The sequence below is a fragment of the Podarcis vaucheri genome (assembly GCF_965113315.1).
Source record: "Podarcis vaucheri genome assembly, chromosome: 3".
In the NCBI taxonomy this organism is placed as follows: Eukaryota; Metazoa; Chordata; class Lepidosauria; order Squamata; family Lacertidae; genus Podarcis; species Podarcis vaucheri.
In genome coordinates, this window is record NC_138761.1 from 39413303 (window position 1) to 39431571 (window position 18269).

An 18269-nucleotide genomic window follows, 5' to 3' on the forward strand; every position below is an offset into this window, starting at 1 on the left:
AGTGACTTAAAAGAATTTAGAGGTGAACATACAACGTCCCAAGCACTCTGCCATCATATCCGTTTCTGTGCCCTGTTGCCATGTGAACTCTTAAAATCTTTGCAGGAGGGCATCACACTTTTCCCCTCACAGAGCTTGCTACCAACTACATCAGAGGACGGAAGCAAACCTCCTGCATGATTACAGGCAAAGCATCAAAGAGCAAGGAGCTTATTTGTGAAAAAGGTTGGGGAGGAATCCAGATAGCTTGATCAAACCAGAAGACGAATGGAAGTGAAAATAAATACTCCTGTGAGGTAGAAAAAACACAAACTAATCATTTATTGAAGTGGCAACCCTGCTGCACTGACAAATCTCCAGGGATGGTGGGATACAGCAAGAAAGCCAACATTAAGAGGATACTTGATAGTTCAGCTGAATTGTCACTGCATGTCTGTGTAGTTGCTTCTGTTGTGGTGTGGGGCAGATAGCCAGAAAAGATTATAGTAAGCAACAAGTTTCAGACTTAATTCTTGAATTGCTTCTAGCTACGGATCCTCTAGTCAGTCTCTGAATGCTAGGGATGAGGGAAAAGCTTGGTTCACTTACCATTTAATGATGAACCTATCTAATTTTCACTTTCCCAAGCAATATGCAAACTGAAACAAAACCATCCTTTGAAATTTGCACATCTACAAATTTCACAATGCTGTTCTCCACTAAGATAAATGTATGTACTAGGGTAAAGCATACATTAAAATACGTAAGTTAATTAAAAATAGCATATAAAACAGCATTATAATGGGGGAAAAGGCTTTGCAAAAAATGTGTATATTAGGGAAAATTTGCATTAAAATGCTAATGAATTTTCATGAGATTTTTTTTTAAAAAATTCAAAATAATGAGGAAATGTAGAGAACTGAACTTAAAACTGAGAAACTAAGAATAACTGAAATGGACAAATACATCCATCCCTACTCAAAGCACTGTACATTTATGCAGAATGAGGCCCATTCAGAGAAGAGGATTGTTGACAGGATCAAAGCTGGAGGGCAAGTTCATAGAAAGGTCAAATAAGCAAATAGGCAGGAGGCTTCTAGTTCATAGTACAGAGAAAAGCCAAGATCAAAAGCTGAGAGTTTATCAATGATTGAAATGAACAAGGGTGAAGGAGTTGAGATAGAAGAATGGGAGAGACCTGACTTCCTTGAGAACAAGTGGATTCAGAAAAAGCAGGCCTGAGCTCTGGAATGATCTGTCCAGACTGGGTGAATTGGTAGTAAAATAGCAAATGTGGTTCAGTGTAAGTAAGCATAAAGTAATGCACATTGAGGCAAAAATATATAAATACATGGTAATTTCACATGCACACTAATTAGGATTTGAGCTAGCAATGACTGACCAAGAGTCCTGGCATAGTTTACTAAAAATATCAAGCCAATGTGTGAAAGCTGTGAAAAAGATGAATTCCATACTAGGGATTATTAGTTGAGAGTGAATTTCTCTGATATTTGCTGATATTTTGAGAGTTTTTATTGTGTACTATTATATTCTAAGGGAGTATTGAATATTACTTTATTTGATATAGGTTATTTTAAAGTCACCTTTTTATTGCTATTTTCTGCATTGCGTTGGATTGATATCAGTGGTGTGTTGTATATTTTGAAGTTTCCTCGGCTCGTAAACCTACGTGTGTACAGCAATATTGAAAGGCAGTACACAAATTAAAAGTGAAATGAAATGAAATTAGGAAAGGGATCCAAAATAAAGGCACCAATATCATATTCATTGCATTTGGGCTCATCTGCACTTACTTTTCCTCTGTTCTTTCCAGGCATGGCCCATGGTTTAAATCTCCATGTCCTAGCAGCCTCTTTTCTCTTCTCCAGAGTTTCCCCTGTGAGAACCCACTCTTTGAAGCTCAATTGGAGCAAACGGCTATCCGTGGAAAGCACAAATTGATGCTTGCTTTGACTGAGTGCTAAAGAGTGGGTTTTCATGGGGAAAGCTTCAGGGCAAAATTAAAACAAGACATGCTCAGACACTGAGCTCTTAAGCGTAGATCTCTGCCTGGAAAGAGGGGCAAACAGTAAGCGTGGATAAGTCCTTTCTACATATCTCTGGTGCAACCACACCTGGAATACCCTGAACTAGATAGGTCTGATCTAACTGGGCTTTTCTTATGTTCTTATGAGCAGGGAACCTTTGGTTCAGATGTCAGCTTTGGAAATATTCAAATACATATAGGGTTATGAGAGGGTTTTAAAAAAAAAAATGTTTGATGTTTTGTTGTGTTTTTATATATGTTGGAAGCTGCCCAGGTCGACTAGGCCAACCCAGCCAGATGGGCAAATAACAAAACTATTATTATTAAAATTATTACTATTATTAATGCCTGGGTCACTAGCTAAGAGCTTAATGGCTGGGAACAAGATCATCTAACTAGAATAACTTCTAGAAGCTGGCAGCTGCAGGAACTGGAGCAATGTCCCCAATGTAAGGTCGGACATACCTAACAATGGCCACTACAAACGGGAACGAAGAGCGTTTTTGTGTCCAAGTGTGAAGTTGGCAGATGGCTACTATTGTTGGGAGTAAAAGATTAGATCGGAGCAGTGTGTGGCACCACATGATAGAAGGAAGCCATTCCTTCTCTTTCCCCGTAGATATAATCACTACATAATTGACGAGGCACTTGATTGAGTTTTTGCCTTCCGTCTCAGCATAAATTATTGATCTCTGCTAGCCCATCTTTCACTGATATTATAGACCGCCAGGCCAAAGAGCACATCCTGTGCTACATTCTGATCTCAGATACAGGAGTGTACGTTGAGTAGAGTAGTATATTATTCAGAATTAACTAGGAAACCGAGTAAGAGAAGAACAAGAAGGAACCTGTTTTATACAGAGAGATAACGGTAATAACAGAAGAGGGATCCCCCCTCCCCCGTCTCTGTTCTTGAGGGAAAATGTGGTTGGAAAGGTATAGTGAATCCTTGTCTGATTACTAAGACTCCCAATCAGTACATCAGGCTCATGGGTTGGTGCTGAAGCTTTCTAGAAGGCAAAAGGTCATCCCACCCCTTCTCACCACCTTCTGCAGAAGGGGATCTGCAGATCTTTCATCAAGAGTTCCATTCCGTGTTACATAGGAATCAGACCTACAGGGTGGCAAAACCTATCCTCTTGAATTCTTGCCCTTTACATATCAGACAGGCACTGACTCCAGTTTTTTGAACCCCATCAAAGGCCTTCCTTTTTCAACAAGCCTTTTGAGTGGGGATTTTAATCCCCGTCTGTATTGGGCTTACTTTTTAAAAATGCATGTTTTTTATTGTTAGATCACTTTTGGGATATTTTATGGGAAGCCATTTATAATTTAAATAAATAAAGGGTAACAACATGCCTCGATTATGTTTATAAGGTTATCTTGCAATTTTCTTGCACCATACTCTTTGATGTGCAGTTTTGTGCAATGGAAACAACTTTGTGCAATGCTGCTATGCCACATCTGCTGTTAGTAGCTGTTCTTGAGCTAGTGGCATTGATTTTGCATGTGGCACTCACGTGGCAGCCAGGAATACCTTGTGATGGTGGCACCTTCCAGCTGGTTTTGATGTAGTTGAGGAGTAACAAGAGACCCTCAGCACTCATTTGTTGGCATTGTAGATTTCAGGCCCAGGCTTTTAGAGACATTCAGCTTGTATACAATGACTTCTTTCTCCCCACTCTGAAATGAGCTTGGAAACATTTTCCAACAGCTTTTCTTCTCAAACTTCATTCTTGGTCTTCCAAAATGCACCTATGTATAATATATGAATTCCATTCAAATTCTAAGCTTTTTCAACACTTTCTCGGGTATTTTGACCACCGGGTGGACAGAGATGAAACTGGCAGTCATTTTAATGTGTACATCAAATTGCTCTTGAGATCAGTATTTCATTCATTCATTCATTCACTTTAATTCAAACTCTTACGTTTGAAAGTTCAGTGTGACTCAACACATAACTTCCAGGGAGTCTCCCATCTAGGCATTGAGACCAGGCCATGTCTGCTTGTTGTCTTTGTCCATGGAGTTTTCTTGGCAGGGATACTGGAGTGGCTTGCCAGTTCCTGCTCCAGGTGGATCACGTTTGGTCAAAACTCTTCACTATGACATGTCCATCTTGGGTGGCCCTGCATGGCATACCTCTTAGCTTCTTTGAGTTATTCAAGCCCCTTCGCCACGGCAAGGCAGTGATCCATGAAGGAGGAATTAAAGAACCTTTTAATGAGGGTGAAAGAGGAGTGAGCAAAATATGGTCTGAAGCTCAACATCAAAAAAAGGAAGATCATGGCCACTGGGCCCATCACCTCCTGGCAAATACAGTGGTGCCCCGCAAGACGAATGCCCCGCAAGATGGAAAACTCGCTAGACGAAAGAGTTTTCCGTTTTGGAGGTGCTTTGCAAAACGAATTTCCTATGGGCTTGCTTCGCAAGACGACAATGTCTTGCGAGTTCCTGCTGGGTTTTTTTCCTTCCCCCCTTTTTTCTAAGCCGCTAAGCCGCTTATCAGCTGATCCAATCAGCAGATAAGCCGCTAAAAGCCGCTAATAGCGTTAATCCGCTAATCCTTCAATGGGCTTGCTTCGCAAGACGAAAAAACCGCTAGACGAAGAGAATCACAGAACAGATTCTTTTCGTCTTGCGAGGCACCACTGTAGAAGGGGAAGAAATGGAGGCAGTGAGAGATTTTACTTTCTTGGGCTCCATGATCACTGCAGATGGTGACAGCAGTCACAAAATTAAAAGACGCCTGCTTCTTGGGAGAAAAGCAATGATAAACCTAGACATCATCTTAAAAAGCAGAGACATCACTTTGCCAACAAAGGTCCGTATAGTTAAAGCCATGGTTTTCCCAGTAGTGATGTATGGAAGTGAAAGCTGGACCATAAAGAAGGCTGATCACCAAAGAATTGATGCTTTTGAATTCTGGTGCTGGAGGAGACTCTTGAGAATCCCATGGACTGCAAGAAGATCAAACCTATCCATTCTTAAGGAAATCGGCCCTGAGTGCTCACTGGAAGGACAGAACGTGAAGCTGAGGCTCCAATACTTTGGCCATCTCATGAGAAGAGAAGACTCCTTGTAAAAGACCCTGATGTTGGGAAAGATTGAGGGCACAAGGAGAAGGGGACGACAGAGGACGAGATGGTTGGACAGTGTTCTCGAAGCTACAAACATGAGCCTGACCAAACTGTGGGAGGCGGTGGAAGACAGGAGTGCCTGGCGTGCTCTGGTCCATGTGGTCAGAAAGAGTCGGACACGACTAAACAACAACAACATGTCTGCTTAGCTTCAAGGAAGTTGTGGCATCAAATGTTACCAGATAAGTCTGGTGTGCAAGCAGGGAAGAAACTCTAGATTTATGCTATCACATTCCAGTTGTTTCAGGACTTAAGCGGGACACCTTCCCCCTCTGTCGATTTGGTTGATGTTTCACATGCTTTTGAGCTGGGTAGCTGAAGCTCTGCCTCTCTCACCTTCTGCAAGGTCCTGAGCATGAAGCAAAGCTGAGTCTGGTATGGAAAGATGAGAACCAGAGAGCATGCAACACAGTCCTCTCACAGATTAGGCCACAGAGTAGATGCTTTCATAAGGTTTACCTTCACCATGTGACCTCTGCTGGCCTCTTCATGTTCAAAAGGCACCTCTGCTTGTCTGGTCTGTAGTGTGTCCTTGTTGCTAGACTCAACCCACGCCTCCCTGCCAAGCACAGAGGTTGGCATTACTGGACAGGCCCCAAGGCCCCAGGACTCTCAGCTTCCCACTGCCTGCTGCTTTCTGCCATCAGGTTTTTGCTATGCCAACTGTTCAGGCAGGAGAGAGGCAAAAGTGGCAAAAACCACTTTTTTGCTCTTCTCTCTTCAGACTGAGCCAGATCATTGCTCCATCTGGCTCACTATTGTCTAACAAACTTTATTTCATGAACCACTGCATGGAATACAGTTGCCAGGTATATATACACATAGGTATGAGCAAAAGGTAAAAGAAGTTGAGAGAACAGGAAACTTCCGTATTTTGAGTCAGCCCATTTAGTTTTGTATTGCCTACACTGAATGGCAGCAGCTCTTTGGGATTTCAGGCTACCTGGAGATGCAGGATGTTGGGCCCAATACCTTCTTCATGCAAATCAGATGCTCTACAACTTAGCTACAGGACCTCCCCCCCCCTTATTGCTGGGCTCGGAAGTTCAGAAGCAGCAGGGAAGGTGAGCAGGAAGCTTTGCTCACTGAGAGCCAGTGTGGTGTAGTGGTTAAGAGCGGTAGTCACATAATCTGGGAAACCGGGTTCGTGTCTCCGCTCCTCCACATGCAGCTGCTGGGTGACCTTGGGCCAGTCACACTTCTCTGAAGTCTCTCAGCCCCACTCACCTCACAGAGTGTTTGTTGTGGGGGAGGAAGGGAAAGGAGAATGTTAGCCGCTTTGAGACTCCTGTAGGGGAGTGAAAGGCGGGATATCAAATCCAAACTCTTCTCTTCTTCTTCTTCTAGCTGTTTGTCCAAATGTATAAAGAAGAGGAGGGAGAAGAAGTGGCTAGCTGAGTGGATAGGGCCCCTTGAGAACTCCCCCAAAACCTGGAGAAGGGACTGCTCCATGTTCAGGGCTGCCTGAGGACTCAAGGACTAAACCTCCTGTAATGGAAGAAGGGGAGAAAGTGTTTTTCGTCCTGTCAAATAAAGAAACAGATGGTTTTTTTTGTGCCATTAGAAACATTGCAGCTCGTTGCCACGGTAACTGAGGGGAATATTTTTAATTATTATTTTAAATTCTTCATTGTCTTCATTAAAGGTAACAATAATAGCACTGAATAAACAAAGCAGAGCCCTGCTGTGCAAATCAGTCCCTCGATAAATAAAATTTAAAAGTTTGGCGTGCCTTGAATACTGATTGTAACTGAAAGGGCAGAGCGACAGTCTGGGGATATTTTCTTGGAAAAGTGGTTGCTTGTAAGCAGGTAGTGAGAGAGTAGGTCTCTGCTGTAGTTCTGGCCTGTAAATCTGCCAGCACAGCTTAAGACTTAAGTTTGGGTGAAACAGATATTTGGTGGATAAATTCCCCCCTCTGAAATATTTACCTTTCCATCTATCTATCATCTCCTTCTCCGTCCTTCCAATGTCAAAGCTTTACTTACAGCACTTAAAATCACAATACATTATAAAACAATACTTACAACGTTAATACAAAGGAGACTGTTACAACAGATAAAATACAATCAATACTAAATGTATCATCTTCCTCGCAAGGCATAAGTCTGCTCAGAATAATAACAAAAGTATTCATAGTATAACAGAAGACAGCTAGAATTGGGGCTACCTAAGGCTGTGGCGCTGTGGTCTAAACCACTGAGCCTAGGGCTTGCTAATCGGAAGGTCAGCAGTTCGAATCCCCGCCACGGAGTGAGCTTCCATTGTTTGGTCCCAGCTCCTGCCAACCTAGCAGTTCGAAAGCACGTCAAAGTGCAAGTAAATAAATAGGTACCGCTCCGGCGGGAAGGTAAACGGCATTTCTGTGTGCTGCTCTGGTTTCGCCAGAAGCGGCTTAGTCATGCTGGCCACATGACCCGGAAAAACTGTCTGCAGACAAACGTCGGCTCCCTCGGCCAATAAAGCAAGATGAGCACCGCAACCCCAGAGTCGTTCGCGACTGGACTTAACTGTCAGGGGTCCTTTACCTTTTTAAGGCTCATCAAGCAAATGTTTCCACAATAATGGTGCAGCCACCAACAAGGCCCTATTCCTTGTCATGATCAATGATGCCTCCCCTCTAAATGGTCCTTTCCATCTGATCTTAGGGATTGAGCAGGTTGTTAGGGAAGAAGTAGGAATCTTGGACCTAACACACAGAAGGCTTTAAAGGTAACCACTAACATGTTGAATAGTGCCTGAGAGCAAGGACTTCCGGTTTTTGCTAGTGGTGGCAGTGAGTGCAGGTCCAATCTGCTGACGGACCCGAGTTAATTACTGTAGATAAGTTGGTACATTAGCAGGCCTGGATTAAATGCTTGCAACTAGTTGAAATGGGGATAAAAGGAAAAAATAATAATAATTAAGCATAGATGTGAAATGTATAATGGAGAAAATTGTTTCAATAATTAACATATCTGTGCAAAATGTTATAAATGATTTGAAGCATTAGTAAGTTTTGATTAACTAAGTATACCGGTTAGAAAATTGGGCAAATGGGTATGGAAATGTAAGAGGATTTTGTTCATTTATAGAACCAGAAGAGGGGATGGGGGGGAAGTCCGGAGATTCATGGAATCTCAAAAAAGGTTCAAAAAGGATATTGTAATATATGGGGATTGGGAGGTGAAAATGTTTTTTGCTTTCTTTTTTAACTTACCAATGTTAATGTGGAATTTAATTGTGAAAAACAATAAATATTTATTTACAAAAGAAAAAGAAAAAAAGAATTAGCTCCCAGGGGTGAGCTGCTGCAATCTAAAACAGCTGAAGCTTTCAAACCTCTTAAAAGTTAGCTGCATGTAGATCACATTGCAATAATCCAGCCTTGATATTAGTAAAGGTGTACATTACCACAGCCAGTTCTGACTTCCTCGGGAATAGTAGTGGCTGGTGCATCAACCTAAATTGTATGGTGCTGGTACTGTTGTTGCGACTCACATTAGATCACGCTATGATCCAGTAGTGGGCACTGATCTACCAGTTGAAGACCAATGATTTCGTGAATGCAATGATAGTAGGAAAGTTTTACCACAGAATTTCCAGAATGGCAGATGTCTATCAGAGCCAACATGGACCAATGATGCCATTAGTGCATGCCGGCACCTAGATGTCTCCTAATAAGATGACTGGTTTATGAAGGACCTTCCAAAGCCAGGAAAAACCTGCAGAAGAACTTGGTGATTAAAAAGAAAAGATTCAAAGGCTAATGTTCTTATTGCCTATTTTTCACAAGTAGAACACAGTACACTTACATTTTCTTTTACAAACCATTTCCTTCCCTGTTCCTTCCCTTTTTTCTCCCCTCCACCCTCCACCCTTCCCACATCCTGTTATCTCTCCTGCTTGGGTAGCATAGACAGTCTCTGGGGTCAAATAATAGAGAATAAATATGCAAAAATGTGTGAAGCTAGAAACGGCAAGAAAATCACAACTCTTTGGATGTAACATTTTATTTGCCCTTCCACGTTCATCGATCTATCTACACTAAAAAAAACCTCACATTGGTTTCATACATGTTTAACTGGCGTGGATTCTCTCAAAGTATCCTGAAAATTATAGTTTTGTGAGGACACTGAGATCCATCTGCCAGAGATAACTTCATCAGTTTCCAGAGTTCCCTGGGGAGAAGAAATAACTGCAGCGTTGAACCATTTGAAGTCTGTTGTGTAGTTGTGCCCCAAGTGTGGGGTTTTTATTACTTATTTGTTGTAGGGAAACTAGGTGTCTTATTTTAAGTTATTGGGTCATTATTTCCAAGATCTGTGCATGGAATTTCTATTCCTCTATACGTATTAACAAAGAGCAAGATGACTATAATTGCCCATTGTTGCATGACAACACTGTTGATTTTTCTTACAGAAATCAAGTGAGTCTTAGGATCACAGTCTAGGAGGTGCATGCATGTTATTCTTTTCTCCTGATGTATTTGTACCCTAGGAGGCTACACTGATAAACCCTTCTTCTGACACCCCTGGCTTATTTTCCATAGCTTGAATATATTTGTAACAAGAAATCACCAAGGCAGAAACATTTTTTTAATGACAAGGCTTGTTTGGGAAAGCATGCGAGTACAAATGAAAGTTGCCAATACGTCATCATCTTTTGTCTCATTACTGACTTCGCTGCCCATGTGCCCCAGTTTCCCATGTACGCAGAGGCGAAGGGCAGCTTGAGGGTCTGTTACAATATGCTTGCTCCTTCATTACTTAGAGTAATCAGCCTTTAAATGCTCAGTAGGCATGCCCTACAAACCAATAAGGGAAATCCTCATCTCATTTATAATGAGCAACTAGCTTGAAAACATACCTATTTCTAGATCTGTATTAGGAGACTTAATTCTACTGCCTTCTCATTTTCAACATGAAGAATCACTCTGGATCTGCTGTGTCACATGGCCAAACACAATGGCCTTGTTCACTCATTGTGATGGTCACAGTTGGTTTTAAACCACTGTTTAACCATGAACATGCTTCTGCGCTGCTGAGCGGGTTCCTTTGTGGCCCAACAGTGTTTTCACAGCTCCAACAAGCCATGCTATGGTTTGCAATGTCACCTAAACATGGATGATGCCATGGATGTTAATTTCTTGATTTATTTCTAGCTTACTACTCTTGGTTTATTTAAAACAGACCATGGTTCAGGTTCAGATGATATGACAGATCACAGTGTGGTTTGTTTGGGTCATGTGGGGGGGGGCAAGATAACTTGTGCAAGGACCCACGTGGAAAGAGAGCGACTTCCTTCTGTACTCTTCCACTTCCCCCTTTGTTCAATACAAGCTGTAGCTTTTTGCAACATGCAAATGAGACTGACTTGTTTTTCTTTTCTTTTGCTATCTGAGTTTTGTCTGAGCAGCCCTGTTACAGTCAAAAAAGGAACCAACTGGTAACCCTATAGGCCTACAGCTCATTAAGAAAATTAAAGCTCATGCATGCTGAGTGAATTCCAATAATGACTCAACAGCCAATGAATGGGCAGAAATCACTATCCAAACAGCAGGGACACCACTTTCATGAAACATAAAGGGCATGGAAAAACAGTTTGGAGGAACAGAAATAATCAGGCAGAAGCTACAAAGGTTGTTGGAATGGTATAAAAAATGAGGACACTTCTCATCTAGAATGGGAAATGGATCACTCCCATTTTCAGTAACATACAAACTGGTCTAATCTCCTCCTCTACTGCAGGGATAGTCAATGCGATGCCTTCCAGATGTTATGGACTACAATTCCCAACATTCCTGAACATTGGCCATGCTGATCGAGCTGATGGGAGTTGTAGTCCAAAACATCTGGTGGGCACAACTTTGGCTACCCTGATTTAGAGGAGGAGATTGGACCAGTTCATTAGTTATTGCAAATGGGTGGGAGCCATCGCTCTGTGGCTATTTCTCTTTCCGTTCTGCTCATGTATGAATGTGCGGACCATATTACTTTCACATCTTACAAAGCAAGGCAGTGGATGTGCAAGGGAATCACCCTTATGCTGTTTGCTTGTCTCACTAAAAAAGAAAGCCACGTCTCTCTCCTGCAGGGAGATGTGTGAGTTTTCTTTTAAGGTGACACAATGTTGGATGAAAGGTTACTGAGCAAGTCACTTGTGCATCCGCTTTCCAGCTTCATGTCACAACTGCAGAGCCACAGCAAATGACCTGAAGGAGATGAAATCCATCCATGGTGGATATTTCTATTCCTATCCAAAGCCCTGTCTTGTCTAGACTTCTCTTGAACTGCATCCATTTCAACACCACACCTAAGCAATGTGCCATTGCCAAATGTTGCAGGGCCTGGCTCCAGATACAGTTGCTGTTCTGTTCCAAGGTTCTGCATGCTATCATTCTGATTGTATAGCTGACCATTATACCACTGAACTCAAATTCGCTATGTTACTTAGGTCAAAGTATCATTAAAAACAAACAAACCCAGATTGGTGCTTAAACACGTCAGGAATTTAAGATACGGCTTGATACTGTTGCTGTTTTTCCTCTTTGAATGGGCTTCTAACCAAAGGATTCAGCATCCAAGCAACAGACCCCATCCACACGTCCACTTGTCCCTTATTTAGTAAGCATAGGTCCAAGCTGTTTTCTGCTTTAACCGTGCCTTCTAGGCCCGGGTCTGAGTGGTTTTCCGCTTGCCCGGCTCCTTTCACAGGGAAAACCCCCCCTTCAGCTCTAAATAGGAAGAGTTTGGATTTGATATCCCGCCTTTCACTCCCCTTCAGGAGTCTCAAAGCGGCTAACATTCTTCTTTCCCTTCCTCCCCCACAACAAACACTCTGGGAGGTGAGTGGGGCTGAGAGACTTCAAAGAAGTGTGACTGGCCCAAGGTCACCCAGCAGCTGCATGTGGAGGAGCGGAGACACGAACCCGGTTTCCCAGATTACGTGGCTACCGCTCTTAACCACTACACCACACTGGCTCTCAAACATTAATCCAGGAGCAAACATTAATCCAGAGACAATCCAAATTGCCATTTTAAAGAACTGTTATCCCTGGGGGAAAGCAGAGGAACAAGAGGAAGTGTGGATAACAGTGTCTCCTGGCATGGGCTGAACTGCCAGGAGTGTTTAGCCTGCCACAAAATGGCAACGGAGTTCCCTTGAAAATCTATGTTAGTTTTTAAGTTCATGAAATTGAAGACCAGTCGCCAGTATGTGTGACTTCATCTATATTTGGACCCTGACATGTGGGGTGGGGAGGGGATTGGCTCTTTGCTATGATCTTGATTTGGATTGGGGGGTCCCACATAAACATTTGCACAGAACAAAACCCTCTCCTTTGCTTCAATAGGAGCAATGGCAACGGGGCTAGGGAAAGTGTGGATAAGCCCTTCATTTCACAGGCAAACTTTTTCCTCTTTCCCCTTTGCTGCTGCATAAGAATGGTGCAACGTTCCTGCTTAGCAGTTCTCTTGTGAGCTGAAAGCAGCACTTGCGGATAGCATCCTTGCCCTAGTTTCTTCTTTTTCTTCCCCTCCGCACTCCCCGCATCATGGCATCTATTGTGGGTAGAGAGAAAGAGGAGGGAAGTGGGTTGGAAGAGGACCCTTCAGGTCTCCATGCTTCCCTTCCCTGCCATCATTCCAGAGGGCAGAGCACCTGACCTCTCTAATTTTATCTGCGAAGGTGCAGCTCTATCTTTTTCAAAGCTGTTTTCAAAGTGACTCTGATAAGAGAACTGCCTACAGTTAGGACTATAATGATTATTCAAAGCATTAATCAGTGGGAAATTATGCCTGTTACTGATTAGCTAATTACTGCAATCAAATATTCTCTCTGCTCTTTGGAACAGTGGATACGGCATGGGGAGAAGGATGGGGAGGGAACACAAGCGGAAAACATATAACAGAAGAGAGAGAGAACTGACAAGGTGTACCTTGATATGAGGAGATCCTCAAACAGGAGTGGGAGATGGAGGTTCCTTAAAAAAACAAAACACCTGAGGATGTTCTCCTTGCACTGAAGTCCCTTGATTGGTTTTTCCCCGACCCCTCAGTACAACACTGTTTAATGAAATGGTAGGCTAGAACAGGAGCAATTCATAAAGTGGCAGTAAGCAGCACACAGTGACCTTTGCTAATGGTAGCAAATTACAGATTCAATAATGCCACTTAGGACTATATGTTTGGGGCAGCTTTGCCAGCTCTCCACTTTGCACAAACATATGCCTCTCCCTGCTAAGACTTTTGGGAGTTGCTGCATTGGTGGAGCAACCGGGGAGCAAGGGGGAAGAGACAAACGGAGTTTGTACAGAGTTGCTTTTCTGTTCTATGGATTCACCAGGAAAGGCTTATTTGCCACAAGTGAGCTGGAGTGCAGATGCCCAGATGAGAGTCAAAGACTGGGGAAAGGAGTAGTTTTGGCCACCGTGGATCATGTTAACTTTGCAGGGGTTAGTTATTCCTCTGTTACCACCTTCTTCTGCTTCTCCTCCTTGAGCATCCAAAATGTTCATGGTGCTTTGCACATATGAGAGGAGAGGGTCTTTCAAGTTGAACATCGATACTATGGGTAGAAGAAAAGGAGGTCGTGGAGGAATAAGCAGGGAAGGAATGTGTTATCATTTCAGGGCACTTGGGATTGGTAATAAGTTGAAGAAGAAGAAGAAGAAGAAGAAGAAGAAGAAGAAGAAGAAGAAGAAGAAGAAGAGGAGGAGGAGGAGGAGGAGGAGGAGGAGGAAGACGTGGTGTGGGTGGTGGTGATTATGTGCTTTTTAAAACTGTGGGTCAGGGATCCCCAGTGGACGTCAGGGTCAGCCCACCCGCCATGAGGCAAAGTGAGGTGACAGCCTCAAGTGGCAGGATCTACAGGGGCAGCAGGTCCTGCTGTACAGAGTTATTGCCGGCTTGCTCCTGGTGTAGATCTTCACTCACTCCTTCTTCCCTGATGGGGAGGGAGGCACCTTTTGTGGTTCATCTGAGGCACAAAAATGTCTTGGGCTGCCCTGCTCAGCACCACACTGTTGCCTTGTTGTTCCCCACATGTGCAGTGTGTGGGCACATATGACAGCAGGAATTGTTCAGAGAGCAAAGCAAGGGTGATGCTCTAGCATGCAAAGTTGGGGGCGAGGAAAGGGAAGGAGCCAATAGAAAGAAAGGAACCTGTGTCTTTTGGCCCGTCTTTTAGACACACACACACACACACACTCCATCTGCTGCCATTTTGTTACCAGCTTTCCCCAGCACCACCATTTTGTGAATGGTGAGCCTCCGTAATTTTCAGTCCTCTCAAGTGGACCCGGGGGTAGAAAGTGTGAGAACTCCTGCTTTAGGGTGTTTGAAGTTCTAAACATATATTATTTTCTTGTAACTGCATAAAGTAGAGCAGTATTATCAGCCCCATATTATAGATGGAAGGCTGAGTCTGAGAGGGTGGGGTGGGGTGCTTCCTTAAAACTACCTGTTAAGTTCAAGATTCGTCCCAGCAATCACCTGTTAAGTAACCAGACATGTGACATGGAGGTGGCATGTATAGGTGCTATCAAACCTATTGTGAAGTCATTCAAGAGACATATTTGTTGACGCATGAATTCTTGAATAATAGCTAATGGGACAGTTCACATATAAATAATGTCCCAGGCTCCCGTATAAATAATGAAGGGGGAAAGAGGCATTTTATTTTTATTTTCCCCATGATTTCTGACAGATAATGGTTGAATAATTGCATTTTAAATTGACGTAGATTTTCTACCCAGGAAGGTTTAGTTTTTTAAAAAGACTGTAAATGCTAATTGCTGTTTCAAATTCAAAATGCAGTGTTTGGTGAGAAAGAGATTCATATTGCATTCAGGATCCTGAAAAATCATTTAACATAATATTAGCTTCTTACCAATTTTTATTTTAAGCCTCTAGAATTAGTCCCTTTACCCCCCCAGCTGAGTCCTTGCCTCTTTTAGCTCCTCTGAAATTATGAGGTTTTCTTGTTGTTGTTCTTGAAGTACAATTCAAAGGGAAATTATTCTGTACAAGGAATGTTGAAATAAACAAGACTTGTCCATTCAGTGTCCCCAAAGGGCTGTGCACATAGACTTCAGTGGGCTCTGGCTAAGGTGTGCGATCTACTCGGAGGATGCACCTGGGAACAGAGCTAATACTCCATGAATTCATATGCATTTAGCATTTCCAAACATGTGAGCATTTGACTTCACAGCACATCAGTGTCACATTTCCTGCTATTTTTGTGGGTAGTCGGTACTAATAATAAATTGCAAGCCATGTCTCCGGTAACATTTTCACTGTAAGGGCAGCAGAGATAAGGTCATGCTCCAAGGCAATCATGCACTATCCAAAGGAACTGAAGAAGGATGTGGAAAAGATCTGCAGCAGACCACCATAATGGGCAATAAAATGGTGTTTATGTGGTGGTATTATGATTATCGCCATCATTGACTTTTATTATTTTTGTTATTAACCTGTCCTCCCCTCTAAGGTTTTAGGGCAGGTTACAACAATTAAAACACAATATTAACAATAGTTCAAAACAAGTTAAATAAGAAATAAGATGGGGTATGGGTGGGGGGCGTGTGTGTGTGTGAGAGAGAGAGAAAAGCCAACCTGCTGTCTTGGAAACTGGAACGATCTGTATGTTAGTTTGTCCCAAACCTAATCTTATATCTCCAAGAAAAGCCATGTTGTACAGCCCTTTTTGATTTTTAGACTACACCACTTCGCATAGCAGGTAGTAGATTTTGTGTTTTAATTGTCTCTGCATAGCAAGAGAAGAATATCAGGAAGAAGGCTAGGCTGAGGTTTGTTTTCTTCCTGATGCAAGATGCAAGAACTTCTCACCTATAGAAAATGATTTCTATGGGGTAGCATCATTCAAGCATGCAAACCCCTACTTGCATTCTGAAGTGCTACAGTGGAAGGAGGGTTTACCATATATATATATTTTCATTTCAGGAGTGCTGTAACCTCCCCTCACCCCAAATGGTCAAACTTTATGTTTAATGGTCTCTGGCATGCCATGACCACTTGCTGTTGAATGTGTGGCAGCTGTGCACACTTGAAAGGCAAATTCCAAACTAGAGGACAGCAGCACTATGCCTGTAAACACCTTACTTGATTTTGCTGGGCAAGCATAGCCCTGCTGAGATTCCATAGTCATTTGGTATAGGTGGAATATCTATTGCATTGCATTATATACAACGTTATATCAATGTCCACTCTGTGATACCCATCTATCCATATCATCTATCTATCTTGGACACTGTCCAATATCTTGGGAAAGCCGGGAGAATGTGATGACAGGCGCAGTACAAATGTATGCCTCTTCCCCGCCCCCTCATGTGCCAAAATACTAGGTTAATAAGTAAGTTTGCACACATAGAACTGTGATTATTATTATTATTATTATTAAATACCCCACCCATCTGGCAGGGCTTCCCCAGCCACTCTGGGTGGCTTCCAAAAAAATATTAAAATACTGTAATACATCAAACACTAAAGCAAGATGAAACAAAAGCGGGGGGGGGGGCATGAAGGCAGCTAAAGCGCTGTATGAGTAAATGAGAGATTACCGTAACTCAAGCACAAATCCTGGATCTTCTGCCGATTAGATAAGGGTGAGTGGGAAAATGAGAGAACACTAGAGGAGTGGGAATTTGAATTACCCATTCCCGAGCCTCATTGCAGTGACAGACCCTCAATGAAATGAATGCAGACAAGAATGGCTAAGAGGGGAGACACCAGGGGCATGGGAGGAGGGAGAGAGAATAGGGGAAGGCATCACACTTAGCCTAGGAAGAAAAGACAGATCCAAAATAAACCCACAGAGACAGATGAAATTTGTTTCTTCAACTAATCAGCTTCTCCAGGGTTAATCTGGTTGTTCCAGCCCGAAACAACTAAACATGTGGCCTCTCTGACCTCCATCACGTTCTGCCAGCTGGGTTGGGGGGCTGGAAAACAGAGACTGAGACAAATATTTAAAAGCTCAGACATGCAGTTCAGAGCTAAGGCTGCCTCCTGTGCTTAATTTTCAAAGTGTCTGATGCTGGGGGTTCAGCAAGTATACTTGGAATCCACACAGGCATGTTCACCAGAAATCTGCTGCTAAAACTGCAGTGCAAGGAATGGTTACTTAGTGGTTTATGAGAGCCTCTGCCAGTGCAGTTGCAGTTCAAGGTTGGGTAGGGATTGTGGGTGGGCAAGTGAAGTCTTCTGGCAGCCAGAGCAGGTCTCTTAATGGTTCCAGCCAGCCAGGAAGTGTGGCCCAGGTTCCTTTACAAGGGTCTGGCAGTCTTAGCTGACTCATGCTGACTTATCAGGGTCAGGTTTTCTTGACTTGTCCATAGCCAGATGATGCAACATAGGTGACTTACTGTTGCATGCCACTCCAGTCTCTGAGTGGTATGAGATTTCTGGGGTTCCAGGTACTTAACTGGGGTCTGTGTTTCCTTTTGGAAAATGAAAGGACAGTGGAGACTGTGGCATTTTATGATATATGGTTTATTTGCACATATAGGCAACCTGAACCTACGATGGCAGAGTTCACAGCATTCACACCCTAAGAGGTTCTGGCTTCTTCCATAGCCACTACGGCCTTGGATTTAAGCAGTCCCCGACCATGGCTCTCAATTGTTGCTCTCTGACTCTCGCTCCAGCCTCTTGCTCATTATCTCTGTTGTATAACTTCTAACTGCCATCCTAAAACTCAAAATGAAAATGCTGGCATTGTGTTTTAAACTAACTCTCAGTTGAGGGAGGCAGCCCACTCCTTTGCAAATGAGATTTGGCCTTTGTCTTGTTGGCTCATCTCCAGGCTATCACCTCATAGGAAAGTAGCCTGACTTATTTAGTTAGCCGTACTTGTTGATTCTGTAGGATTAAAGGGGTTTCTGACACACAGCTTAATACACATGGGTCTGGATTTGATTCTAACTCATGGAAGTCTGACACACAGTTTTGACACACTAAGCCTTCATTCAATTCTAACACTAGCTTGATCTGGAATCTAGGGTGTCTTGCACCCACATACTCGTATCAATACACATCTACCAACCAACACAGCGTGAAATCTCCTTGTAGGCTTAATCTGCAACAAGCATGTGTTCACTCTCG

The 18269-nt window shown here is 43.0% G+C and overlaps 1 long non-coding RNA gene across 1 annotated transcript in view; it reads right to left on the bottom strand.

The window, feature by feature from the left end:
* Nucleotides 1-258: 258 nt before the first annotated feature.
* The window catches only part of LOC309527918, a 44386-nt gene continuing 26375 nt past the window's right edge, over nt 259-18269 (bottom strand). Inside the window, exon 3 of the long non-coding RNA XR_014217434.1 lies at nt 259-289. This is a non-coding gene — a long non-coding RNA (uncharacterized lncRNA). The remainder of the gene's footprint in view (nt 290-18269) is intronic.